This window comes from Rhamphochromis sp. 'chilingali', assembly GCF_963969265.1.
Source record: "Rhamphochromis sp. 'chilingali' genome assembly, chromosome: 1".
Lineage (NCBI taxonomy): Eukaryota > Metazoa > Chordata > Actinopteri > Cichliformes > Cichlidae > Rhamphochromis > Rhamphochromis sp. 'chilingali'.
The window spans coordinates 28,360,245-28,374,122 of NC_137929.1; the positions used below are offsets into that span (position 1 = coordinate 28,360,245).

General features: G+C 41.7%; 1 protein-coding gene across 5 annotated transcripts in view; it reads left to right on the forward strand.

The window, feature by feature from the left end:
- kcnip4a (potassium voltage-gated channel interacting protein 4a) overlaps nt 1-13,878 on the forward strand; it is a 159,299-nt gene that overhangs the window by 124,374 nt on the left and 21,047 nt on the right. The gene's annotated exons all lie outside the window — the stretch shown is intronic.

The window sequence follows — 13,878 nt, forward strand, 5'->3', positions numbered from 1 at the left end:
TCAATCAGTCTCACCTTTTCAGCTTTCCACGTCTGCTCCCTCGACTCATTAGATTCACTCTCAGTTTGCTCGAAGTTCTCTGAAACTTTCTAAGACTGCAATTTGAAAAGTTTTGAAGTTAACTGAGGTAATCATTATGCCAAAACAGGAGTGGGAAGCACAAAAAGACGGTCTAATTAATGCGTAGCAAAGGAAATGTCACAGAAGTATGCGTGAGCTTGTGATGAGATCGAGGAATGTCTTGAGCTGCAAAACGGTGTCACTTCTGAAGCATCAAAACATTTGAGAGGCAAGAGAATCTCTGTATTTCAGACCTTAGAAGCCTCTGTTGTTTTCTTGTGCATGCATTTCACTTTGCTCTTGAGGAAAACTGAGCGGGGAAGTTCGGCAAGCGCAGAATGAGAAAAGAAAGCGTTCAGTTTAGACCTACTGAAGCTGTCTCGTTAAATAAAGTCGAGCACTATGGTAAGCACTTCAAACCGAAGAACAGCACACGCTGCTCAGTAAATACACCTTAACCTGTAATTAGAATAATCAATCAAAGGTGGGTGCATATTCAGAGGGGCAGCAAGTAAATAGAGAGGCGATAATGTGCTTTAGTCAGTAGCAGGAAAAAGCCGACCTGACCCGACCTGAGACGAGTGTTTAGATGGACGTGTTAGCGTCTGTTGACTGTCTCTGGCTGTGCTGTTTCAAAAGCACCTGGGAGCTGGGTTTTCATTTGGGTTGGGGGGATGGTGAACCTCACGCCCGACGTAACAGTTTACATGCCTCGCTAAACACTGGCGACTCAGATTTCCCCTCGCTCTGCATCTCCAAGCGCAGCTGACATGATATTGATTATCGGCGACGGTGAGATTATACAGATGTCAGGGCTGGCATGTCGGGTGCCGTTTGCCTGTTGATGTGATTTATATTCCACGGAGCCGTCTCAGAGCCTGATTACTTACAGAATGCCTGCGCTGGCGGTGCCCGACAGGCTGTCAATACAGATATCGATGTTTTGTTTGTGTTTGCAGTCGTTTTCAGGACGAGGGAATGGTAAAAAGATATTGGGAGAGGGGCTGAAAATGCACGCGAAATGCTTTTCATTAGGCAAATAGGTTTTCAAATGAGAGACCACAAATCTTTTTGTAATCATATCAACACTGGCAAACGCAAGCTGTGTGTAGTCTTAAAATCTCCCACGATGCATGCAGGGGTAGAAAGAAGTTACATTTTGTAATTAAGCCCATACAGAAGCAAATAAATCATCAAAACTCGAGGTGCAACTAAGAATTACTTTTTAGTTTTATTCCTTTCTTGATTGCTCAATTAGTAAAGGTCCTTTTCATTTCACAGATCCCATGTTGACATAAATTGCTCTTTCCATCTAAAGATCTTGTTAGTAAGCAAGCTAAAAGCCAATAAAGGCCTGAATATATTTAGTCAACAGCACATTATTCCACAGTTTCTGTTTCCCTGTAACTTCTTCTATAGCGCAGATATCTTAATGTGTAAATAGGAGAACTTTGCACTGTGTTAGATGGCATCTTTTATAGAGACAGACCAGTTGTGTTCCCTGTTTCCACTGCTCGGTTAAACAAAGCTAAATGTCTTGAAGCGAGGTTTGAATTAAACACAAACTGATCATCTCAACCAGGATTCAGCAGGACAGACAACAAGCATGTTTCCAAATGGTTTAAGGGTATTCTGCACATTTGTAAGTTTCTTGCAGAAAGAGGAGCTAATAATAAGTGGAAACAGGTTTGTTTTTTCTGCATTTTCAAAACTCAGAAAACAACTTTAAGGTCATTATTCAGTCGGCGTTCATATTTTCAAGTCAGCAGGGGCGGAAAAAACTAAAACTAAAAGAACTGCATTTCAGAAAGGCCAAGCTAAGATCAGGATTCAGGGCTTGTGCTTGCAAATATCTGAGTTGACAGTCTTAACCGCCGAGCATCTGCGTAGCTTCACTTGTATATAAACCTCACAGTTGTATAGATTTACCTTTGTAGCAGCTGTCACGTTCTGCAATAACTAAAATAGTTTGTTTTTGCCCCTTTTATTTTTTATTTTTGAAGAAACCTCCAGGGACAGAGGTTCACTGAAAGTGCACGGTCTGCTTAACATTCATACAGTCAGACACGTTCACAGCTGGGAGCTGCCCAGTACGATCACATCCCTCTACTGCAGGCCACCTGAGCTGCTCCGCTGGGGCTTCTGCAGGATAAAGGTCTTTCTTTCAAAAGCCTGTGTGGGGTAAATGTTGAGGGAGTTTCTCAGCTGCGCTGTAGATTTAAACTGGCAACGTTCCAGTCACAGGAGTTATCTCGAGCCGAGAGCACGCTCTGGATGTGTCCCAGCACTGCTCCGCTCTTTACTGTAAAGAGTCAGCTGGCAGCAAGTAAGAAACTGTACCCTTTGTAAAAAATCAAGTCTGACCTCCTGGGATTGATTATTTCGACTTCACAGACTGTAAGGACCTCAGACCCTGAGAAATAGTTTATTAACAGCCTCTCCCTGCTCCTGGCATGCTTTCACGTTGGAGAAATATAACAGGACTATTGCATCAGACCGTGCACAATCACCAGAGCATTCACTGTGAATAAAAGTAAGGTCTGGCAAGCTGCACAAAAGTCACTTGCTTCAGTTTAATTGTGAATGCAGCAGAACTGATGCATGTGTGCTTGTATTGTTGCCATTGAGCAGAATGGCAGCGCAGCTGGCAAGTGTTTGCCCTCCTCGGCTAGCGAAATAATGTAATGACCACTTTTATTAGAGACTGAGTTAAAGATGGAGAAATTACGATGTTTGCTTGTTTTTTGCTGAATAATCAACCACCAAGCCTTCTCCTCCTCCTTGCAGAATAGCGAATAACAATGTAGATTCTTACACTTGCTTATTCACAAACATATCCAGATCCTTCTCACACGTATGTACATTTCTACTTACATAATGCAGTATTGCAAACTGCTGAGTAAAGACTCAAGCCTCAAGGTGCAGGCTAATCAGTATGTCACGAAATGATGAATTATTCTCTGGTTCAGCTGTACACAGCAACACCCCCGACCGTAACCTCGTAGCCCTGCAAACACGCACGCAATTACAGCATTACCAGAACGGTGATGGAACACTGTGTCAATTTGGACCTGCCGTTTGTTTATTACCGGCTCAGAGGACAGAGCATCTCAGCACCGACATTCATCTAACAATGTTCTTATGTTCTGTGTGACCTTGATTGGATTTTCAAAGGCGGGCAAATAAAAATAATTTGTGTCAGCAACTGACCAGGACCCTTTTTTGTTCCCTATTGCCTGTTTTTATTTATTTATTTAGAGTGGTAATAAAGTGCTAATGAGCATGTTGGCTCGATTTGTTGGTACATAAGTGACAGGACTCTTATGTACCAACTAGGGTTGCCAACTCCCTGAAAAATAAATAAGGGACACCTCGTGGCCAGGGCCGGACGACCCAGTTGTCTTCACCCTTCCCAGTGTGGTAGCTCTTTTTTTTTTTGTGTGTGAAATTATTTTTTAACCATTTGACTTGAAGTTGATTTAAGTAGATGCATATTCTATTCTTTGTGATATGAACACATGTGAAACAAATGATCATTTACCATTTATTTTTAGCTCAAAATGACAACATTAACACAGTAAAACAGGTCTCTTTCTTAAACAGAAGCCTGTCATGCTTAACTTTTGAGAATATAAGTAAATCTTTCTTTAAAAGAACTCTGTCCTGCTTAACTTAAAATTATATAAATTAATAGAAAACAATAGAAAGAAAAATATTCTTGTAACAGTGCACATTTAGTGCATTTAGTACAATTGGCTTCAGTTGAGGTATTATTTCAGCTTTTCTAATGCTAATCAGCTGCTCCTGTTTGTAAACCCGCTTGTTCCCATGATTACGCATCATAACTCATCATCATTATTCATCTATGTATTACTTTTATGTATTAGTCATCTATTTGTTGTAATCATCTATCCTTGCAGCTGTTTATTACACAAAATAAATTATATTATCACACTTCTGGCCACATAGCGCTGATATTCACTGCACATGCCCATATTAACTTTTTCCAGCCAGGTGTTTTCCTTTTCCCATTCTTCCCTTTCTCTGAGGGGAACAAACATTGCTGCTCTAATGCTGGGCTTACACTGTGCGGTTTTAGGCCCATTTTGAGCTGATTTGAGTCGTGCGACCGTTTTGGTGATCGGACCGATTTTGGCCTTCATCGTGCGTCGTGTAGTATACGTGGGGTAACGAGAAGCGATTAACACCTCACGACCAGCTCCCGATCATCAATCGCTCGCGAGGGTGTCACCACAGCCGCTCACACTGCTCACGCGCAAACACGTAAACATCGGTGAAAAAGATGGAGCAGCACGGCTGTGCAGCCTGTGATCTGGACACAAGCGATGGAGGCACAACTTGTAGAACTTTGGAAAGCTCATCCGAGCCTTTTCGATGTGGCATCACAAAATGATCACAACCACAACAACCGTGAAAATAGTTGGATTTACACTGCTGCTCAATCACAGCTGCGTGATCATGTTTTTCATTAGCAATTTAGCAAAGTTGATGGTGGTGGTGTGTCTGTGTGAGTGAAAGACAGAGCGAGTGACAGATTTTCTGTTATAACCTTCATGTTATGGAGGCACAGTGTGAGCACTCAGGTCGCATCAGAGCATCGGGTCGTATAGTGTGAGACCCTGCATCATGACCTACCAACTTCTAACCCTGCGAGTCAATCGTGCAGTTTGAGCAGGAGCTGAATAACGTGACTGAAAAAAATCGCAGTGTCTGCCCAGCTTTAGGTGTACTGTCGTCCGAGACTTGCACCGCAGTGTTGGCGTTTATTTCCCTGTTGGCCATGCTTGTTGTTGTGGTCATCTGTTGTCTTCCGGTATTTTCTCCGTAAGCGACCTTTCCTCGACCAATGAGATAATCTGAATTGTCATACTCGAATTGTCATAAGTGTGCTGTCAGCTCATTGGTCACAAAGCAGGAGAGGGGCTGGGAATTATGTTTTCAAACAAAGCGTTAATTCCATAAACATTTATAGACTACTTTTGATTCTCACTGTATTACGGGACAAAGTGCGTCCCTTATTAGCTCAATACGGGACGTGTACTTTTGTTTCGAAATACGGGACGATTCCGTTTTTTAAGGGACGGTTGGCAACCCTAGTACCAACAAATTATGCTTGTAGGTGATGCAGACAAAAACTCCAGTAAAATCAAGCCAAGATAATAGAGCCAGACATAATAATCACCTGCAATTAACTGGACCGTCATCATAGCCATTCTTATGGTTTCAGTCAGTTTGGACACTTGTACTACCGTGTAGTACGTTACAGCTTACTTCTGCATGCATTTTCACAGGACCGTGTGAGATCAAAGGTGAAGGGGTAAAGCTGTAAAGCGTGTCAGGCACCTACTTAAAATAACATTTGACGCAGTCTGCGATTTTTTTTTTTTTTTACCTACAGTGGCTGAAATAAATCTACGACTTTTAGCGCGCTACAGCTAACTAGCATCGCTGGTGTTGGTGTACCCTCTTTCTAGCAGCTAAAACTTGCTTTATCGTCCCTTCCTTTGCCTGAAATGGGGATAAAAGGAAGCAAGAATTGAGTGCTTCTCAGTTAACTTTTTAACTGAAAGCACAGCATTGAGATACACTTAGTGACACGCTTGTACACATAGAATAGTGGGTGTTAGTATGGCGGTACGTAATCTGAAACACATCATGTTGTTCATTACTTTGTTGATAATCACATATCTCATGGATGGTTTGAAGAATGATCGACGAAGGTCCTGGTTTCCATATTCTCCCTGTGTGTTTTTGCTGGGTACTCTGATTGCCTCCCACAGTCCAAAGACATGATGGATTCTAAATGGTAAGGCAAAATTCTAAATTGCCTGTAGGTGTGAGTGGTTGTCTGTCTCCATTCAGTTAAATTCAGCTCAATTTATTTAAATAGTGGCAAATCACAACAACACTCAAGGCAAATTGAAAGGTAAAGACCCTACAATAATACAGAGAAAACACCAACAATCAGGCGATCCCCTTTGAGCAAGCTTTCGGCAGTGGGAAGGAAAAACTCCCTTTTAACAGGAAGAAACCTCTGATGGAACCAGGCTCAGGGATGGATCACATCTACTGCCACCATTTGGGCTGAGGGGAGGAAGACGGGAGAAAAGACACTATGCGTTAGTTCTGCAAACAGATTGGCAACCTGTGTGGGGTGTACCCCTCCTCTCCTCCTGTGACAGGTGGGATAGGCTTCACCAACCCTGAATTGGAAAGGGGGAAGAAAATGGATGCACAGTCACATGGATGAAGCCAGTTGAAGCACCACCAGTTGGTTTACATTTCAATATCTCTACAGATACTGCATTAATTGTCTTTAGACAATTTTTATGTCCTGCTGTCCATTTCCACTGCTTTAGGTTGTGAACACCTTTTGTTAAACATAACTAACACATTTTAGATCAATGTGCTAAGTTAAGAAGATGAAAATGCTGATAGCGCAAATATAGTTAGAGCTCATTGTGACACCGCTTTTGTTTCAGATTTCTTTGATTGGGTGTTAAGGATCAACCAAGCTTTGCTGAGTGTTATAATCGTGCTCAGCTAATGTTAATAAGCAGCAAGATGTCTAAAGCCTGCTGCATAAAAATCTTTGGAACCCACAGCTGGTGAATTTTTATCATCCAAAATTATGAGTGACCTTTCTGTTGCTGTTTGGTGGCATTTATTTATGATCAAGCTGTTCTGACATGCCTGTCATTGATAATCACATCATCTCGGCATGAAGCTGGCCATACAGTAGGACAGGGGTAGGCAACCTTTCTGATGGCGAGTGCCATTTAAAATTTCCTCAGAAGTCAATGTGCCATATGATTGCATTAGCAATAAATTTAATAATGCTCTTTATTAACAGTTACATACTATATAGGACCACTTTATAGAATTATATTTGTTCGCAGATGTTGGCAGCTATCAGCGAATAGTTATCAGCAATTTTGAAACAAAAAAAGACACTTTTTTATCCATAACAGCAAATACAGAAAATACAGAAAATACAAATGCTATTGATGGTCTCCTCACAACAATGATAAGAAAAATAAACTATGTTAATGTGTGTTAATGTGATCTCTGGTCTCCCACTCAAAGACAGAGGTCTCCAAGTGTCCAGCATTCAGACGGCCACCTGAGGACACTCATGTGAGAGAAAATCTGCTCACACAGATAAGTAGAGCCAAATACTGTCAATAAGGCCTTTGCAATGTTCTGAAGACAGTTAAACTTGTCAGGTAGTGATGTCCAGCAGGTGAAAATGCAAGCTCCATGAACACGCACATCTATGGATTCCAGCTACTTCGATGCTATATGTATGATTTCTATACATTTTACGTCAGATAAAAACTTTGGTTGTAAGCTTCAGATAATTATTTAATAAAAGCTGGACATTTTAAATGAGAATAAGAAAGTATTTATTTGTGCCCTCCTTTTCCCTGTTAATGCCCTACCTGCCCCCCCTGGCAAAACTTTGCTAGACCCGCCCCTGCACAGTTACCAGCTGTCAGCTACATAAAAAAGGATCCTGGTGTTATTAGTCTCTCAGAAACAGTTCATAACTTCCCTTCAACTCATTCATGTCACCTAAAGGTAAACCTGTTTCTCCATCACCTGTTCAGCTCTGCTGATTCAGTAAGGACATCTTCATGTTTCCCTCTCACCAGATAACCAAACCGATATCATGACCAGCAGCTTTTACAGCTGTGGCTCCAGCAAACATCAGCTGATAGTAGAAAGTAATATTAAATAAATTCTAACAACAGCTGATCAAGTTTAAACGTGCTGCTGTTGTTTAGTGCGACATCCGGTGGTTTCCTCTTTCTGGTGCAAAGTGGGCGATAAACAAACAAGAGAGAAAAGCCGATCAGCTGATCATTGATCAGTTTCATGATTGAAGTAGCAACAGGAGAGGGAGGGGGAGATGAGAGAAGAAGAGGCAGCTGTGCAGCAAAGACACAGAATAACTCCAGCCTTGTGTCCTTTTTTCATTCTAGCTGAAGTCCGGGACAAACTGTTCCTTTTCACCTCAACACGAAACGCGTAATATTTTCTCTCAATACGGGGCGATTCCGTCTTTTTACGGGATGGTTGGCAACTCTACTAACTAACCTTATGAATTAAATAAAGTTCACTATCAGTAAGTAACATCATAGCACCCACCCAGCAGTATAGAAACTCCGTCATGCTAGCTAGTACGCAGTACGAGTTATTGTAGCTGACTGTAAAAAGTCAGCACAACAAAAATAAACTCCACCTAAACTTGGTTTATATCAGACCCAGATAGACTGCAGGTCATAACTTCTTACCTGAAGCTCAGTTCACCTGACACTCGGACTGGCGGCTGCCTCGGGTCTCTCCTCCTGCCTCCCCTTTCTCTCATCCACCTGCTGGCCTCCACCACTTGCTAATTTTACTGAATCTGAGGAAGCTCCGCCATAGCCGCCACCAAACAACTGAGTTATTTTTACACACCGACCAGAATCTGGCCAATCCACCACCTTTCAGTGTTTTACCGTTACAAAGGGGAAAAAAAGTCACCGGGCCACCGAGCAAATGCCCGGTATGCCCGATGGCCAGTCCAGCTATGGTCGAGCCATCAGTTAACCCTTCGGTTGCCGACCCCTGCAGTAGGAGAATGACAGCTAACTGTGTTGGTCTTTATGTCTTCATTGTCTGTACACATACTTATGATATTGTTTAAGGCATACAGCCTGTGAGGGATTTATATCACTGTAAAATACCAAAAAGGTATTCTTCATTTTTTTAAGTGCATTGCGTTCATTTTTCATTCAAACGCGTTGTTTTTTGGACATCGTAGATGGTTTAGTGCATCTTTATTATGGGATTGTTTTGTTTAAGTCACATATCATCAAAGTTGGGTCAGAAGTGTTTAGCATCCTTTTTGTTATGATGGATGGCATTTACAGTCTTTTCAGTAAATTCATTTGGCTGTGTCCATTGTGGGAATAAATCTAATAATTACTCCAGCAGGCAAACTTTTAAAAGATTGGAAACAAATCCAGTCAAAGGTAAAGAAGTGTAAAGTGTTTTGTAGCGCTTTAATCTCTCATCCACTCAGCAGTAAATTTAAACAGTCAAATGGTCTAATTTTCCTTTAGCTACTTTCTATGCTTTAGAGCAACCACCTGTGCTGCGTTACCGGTCCTCATGGTGTCTTTTGAGGCAAGAAAGGCCTGGCAGTGGATCTTAGTGGAAGTAAGAGGACTTACTTTAAAGCAAGGGCAAGTATCACACAAGCAATCAATGTTGATGAAAACATCACTGGTAATAAGTGGTGATAAAAGTAAGCTGCATGCTTCTGAGGCAAGGATATATATGCTGCGAGATAGGTGATGGCAGCATGAAAAAGCTCCCCATGGACGAGTGAGCAGGAGGCACAATATATACTTAAAGATTCACTTAATTAAATGACCTGTACATACAGCGCAGCAATGTAGGACACAACCTCCAAAGCATATTGTCTTGTGAATACATTAAGAGGTTTTTAAGGATTTGGTGTTGCATTTTTTGGGGTTAATTTAAGCTTGAGCCTTGCTTCTTTCAACCATCTCTAGACCTTTGAAGTTGCACGTGCTTTTCCCCCCTTTTTTTTTTTTTTTTTAATCAAGGCTGCACAACAAGCGTGCTCATTCAGCGTGTTTCTGGCTTTAATTAGCCTGCAAAATGAATAATCATTCCAGCAACAGTATTGTCCATAATTAAACCAAGGACATCAGTTCTTATTCATAATGCATGTTTCTTGTTGTGGTTGATTGTGAATTCAGTGGGGTTTATAGTCCCCATTAATTTCACTGAGGATTTATTTTTTTGTTGTTTGTGGGTGGAAGCTGGGGGAGGTGGGTCTGCATGTTTGGGCACAACTGATGTTTCTTCTATTTGTTTTGATTTTAACTCCTCGACTAACTGAACAGCAGGGCTTTTTGGAAGAATTTAGTGGTGTGCACTATTGTAAAAAGAACTGGGACACTGGGAAATATAAAGTGCTGAATTGTACCTCTCGCAAACCAATCTCATATCACGAGAGATTCCTCTGTTATATTGAAACCATTTGCTGAGCAAGGACAAGTCTGAATTTGCACTGAGTCTGATGAAATATCATACATCATCAGCTGTAAAGCTACAGGAAAATGTTAATGTAGTCCGAGCACATGAAATAATACTTTTCTATATTTGAATAAAAAGGAAGGAAAAAAAATCACTTAGCTCATTTGGATCTTATTGGCTGGTGTTGCAGACCATAAATCATCCCAGCTGGCTACTTCCTTTTCATCACAATAGCGGTGGCAGAGTAAAAGCCTCACTGTCAGAGAAATAATGGAGGAAGTAAGTAAAACATTAATCAACTATTGGGGCCATTTTGTTCCCCTTCAAGTGATCACATCACGTCTTTTGGCTGAGCCGCAGTTTATGGAGAAAATTGGATGTGAGTTCAAAAGTTTGTTTTGGCATCTCAGACTGTTGATGTGAATTACACTGTAAACATTGTCTGGGGTAAAATCCATTAATCCATTGATGCACTTTTCTGAGTGACTGGTAGCGTCAGTGTCAGCAGCTGGAATAAGGATGACTCACTCTGAAGTTAGTCATAAAGACCATCTCTTCTCCGGGTATCCTTTTTTCTTGGCGTGAAAGCTCTAATCTTTGGAGCTGAAGTATGATAAACCTCCTTTTCCCTCCCTTGTCCCATCTTATAATCTTTAAAATGATTGGAGAAGAAAGGGCAAAGTTCCTTTCCTTCCACTGCTGTAGCAACGCCTTCCCAGAGACAGAATATTATTGAAGCACTTCCACATGACAAATGATTGCAATTAAAAACATAGACTGCTCTTTCCCCCAGATTCCAATAAATGGTGATGGTGTGTCATTATGGCCGGCGTGAGAGTCCGCTCTCGCTCATAAAGAACCTTGCCATCCGGTTCCCAGACCACCAGTCAGTGCAGTCACTCACACTCAGGTCAGAACAGGAAAGGACAGCTTTTTATGGTCCTGGCCATACTCAGCATGAAAAATTAGTTCCTACATGTCTTCGGTATCCGCTTGTTTAAACTAATTAAAACTACTATTATTGCATTAGGCAACATAGAAGCTGTAGCAAATTGTACTAATGGTGGAAAGCATTGGATAATGTGTTCCTGGTGCCAGTAAAGAGCCACTGTAATTGGAGATATTTTGCCTTCTGTCTTGTAATAGCTAACCTGCTGTAAAGGGAATAGTCAAGGCTTCTGTTCACACGGATCCGTTCCCGGTCTCCTTGGTTTGGCTCGTTTGGATGTTCTTTTCATTACTGGCAGCATGACGCAGAATTTTTAATATGTCTCTGGATAAATAAATTCATATCTCAGCAAAAAGAGTTTGCACTGTTGTGTGGTCTAAGAAATTTGCTCGACTGACCTTGCCCTCCAACTCCTTCCTATTACTACAGCGATTACACTGCCATTTTTCCTGCCTGCCATAAGAAACTGTTTTATTAAATAACAGAAATGACATATCGCTTTGGCTGACTCTGGTCTCAGAGCTTATTTGTATTTGTGACCACCAAAATGGAAACAAATGGCAGGTCTGTATCCACCTCCCTCTTTGCTCCTCTCATTTATCTGCTATAGCATGAGGCCTGCGTTTCAATTACTTATCTCTCACTGACTTGCATCTGCAGATCTTACACATGGAAAAAAAATGTGTTGTAATCAGCAGATGTCCACTGCTGGCAGCTCTGGTGTTCAGAGTGCTTCAGGTAGAGGCAAAATCTGTCTGCTGGCGGATCTGGAGATGATGGATTCATTGGTGCTTTTGCTCTGCTTTCAACCTCTTTGCTATTAAGTTTTATTACTTGGCATATTTCCAAAGTTCAGTATGTATTTCCCCAAACAGCTGTGTTCCGAGTTGAATATACATGGTGTCACTTTCATCTGAGTAGATACCACATTTGAATGCCCTCCAGCACGCACTGAAATTGACTTCACAATTACTGGTGTGTTCCATTCTTTAGTGTCGTTTGGTCTTGTCGTGAGCCTTTACCACCATGTCAGTGATATTTAAGTACAGGAGCTCAGAGATTCCCAGATTATACAGAAGGAAACGTTGCAACAGTCTGAAAAGCTAAGACTTTCTGACTCCCTCTACTCCCACATCATCGCTAATGCGGAACTTTATTTTGAGTGGCAACACATCATTTAGGAGAAGACTGCAGGGAGTCCTGCACGCCTCAAGCGACAGGGATACGATGTGCCAGTTGGTATGGGACACAGTGAATGCAGTCACCATAAACTAGCCATTATGCTATGTTCCATTTGTCAACTTCTGAGTTGCCCCCCCAAATTGAATTTCTGGCTTGGAGAGCTGGACATGTCCTGCAATCTTCGACTTTACAATCCAAGATGATGGCAGTGAATGCAAAGAGTTAGTGATGGTGAGATGAAGCCTCATGATGAACTGAAGCTTTCCATCCAATTGGTCGACTCATGGTTCGAAGCATTGTGATGATTCATTTGCTCTACTGCGCCATCAAGTGGACAATTCAAGTGAAGCGGGCTCTTTGATTATAATGATGTGTAAACCTTATGTACATCTGGATAATGACACAAACTAGTGTTTGGTGCTTCACTTTTTAATAAACTAAAAGACAGAAATCAGATTATAGGATGTGTAGTGTTGTTTATTTATATTTTGGTGTTTATCATTTGTGATATTTATTACTGTGTGCATACTTTATTAGGAGAGACAAAAAAAAAAAAAAAAAACATCTCTTCCTTGCTGGTTCCATCGAAGAAGAAATGCACAAGTAACTATGTAGCATGTACGTAATCCAATTCCACAACACAGTGTGATGGGGAATCAGCTGTTTTCCTGCCCATGTTATTTCGAATCTGGCGCGAACCGATGAACCAGTCCCTGAATCAGTCACGTGGTACGGACTGCCCGCGAGGCCTCGAACGTCACTGCATACGTAATCAAAGCAAGCCTCGATACACGCTTCAGAAAAACGCCCCCGCGATTACCCGACGCACGATTCAAAGCTTCGACACACAGGACACATCACTACAAAGAGTAGTAAATCATTCAATCTGTACTATTACTTTATGTATTTATAACTTGGTAAATAAGCAATTCATGGAGGATCAGGCACTATCCATGAATGGGTTGCAACTAGACATTTAATTCAATTCAATTTTATTTATAAAGCGCCTAATCACAACAACAGTCGCCTCAAGGCGCTTTATATTGTAAGGTAGACGCTACAATAATACATACAGAGAAAACCCCAGCAATCATATGACCCCCTATGAGCAAGCACTTTGGCGACAGTGGGAAGGAAAAACTCCCTTTTAACAGGAAGAAACCTCCGACAGAACCAGGCTCAGGGAGGGGCGGCCATCTGCTGTGACCGGGCTGAATTACTAGTGATGGATGACTCGACCTTGTTAGAAGCAAAAGAAATCCAGTTTTTCCTTGTGCTTCCAATGTTACTACTGTAGCAGGGTCAACTGTCTTGATGCAGTGACATCATCCCCATCTAAGTTGATGCCAGACTTCTGAGGTTTGGCATCTGACTTAGGTAACTTACCTTCTGCTTCACTGGGCGGCTGCGGGTCAAGAGGTAGAGCAGGTTGTGTATCAATTGGAAGGTTGGTGGTTTAACCCCTGCATCTTCTAGTCTGCTTGTTGTGTCTTTGGACAATGTATTGCAACTCAAGTTGCCCCCAGTTCATCCACTGGAGTGTGATTGTGCGCGTGAATGTTAGGGAAAGTGCCAAAAAGCACAGAATAAATTGCTGTATGACTGTGTGA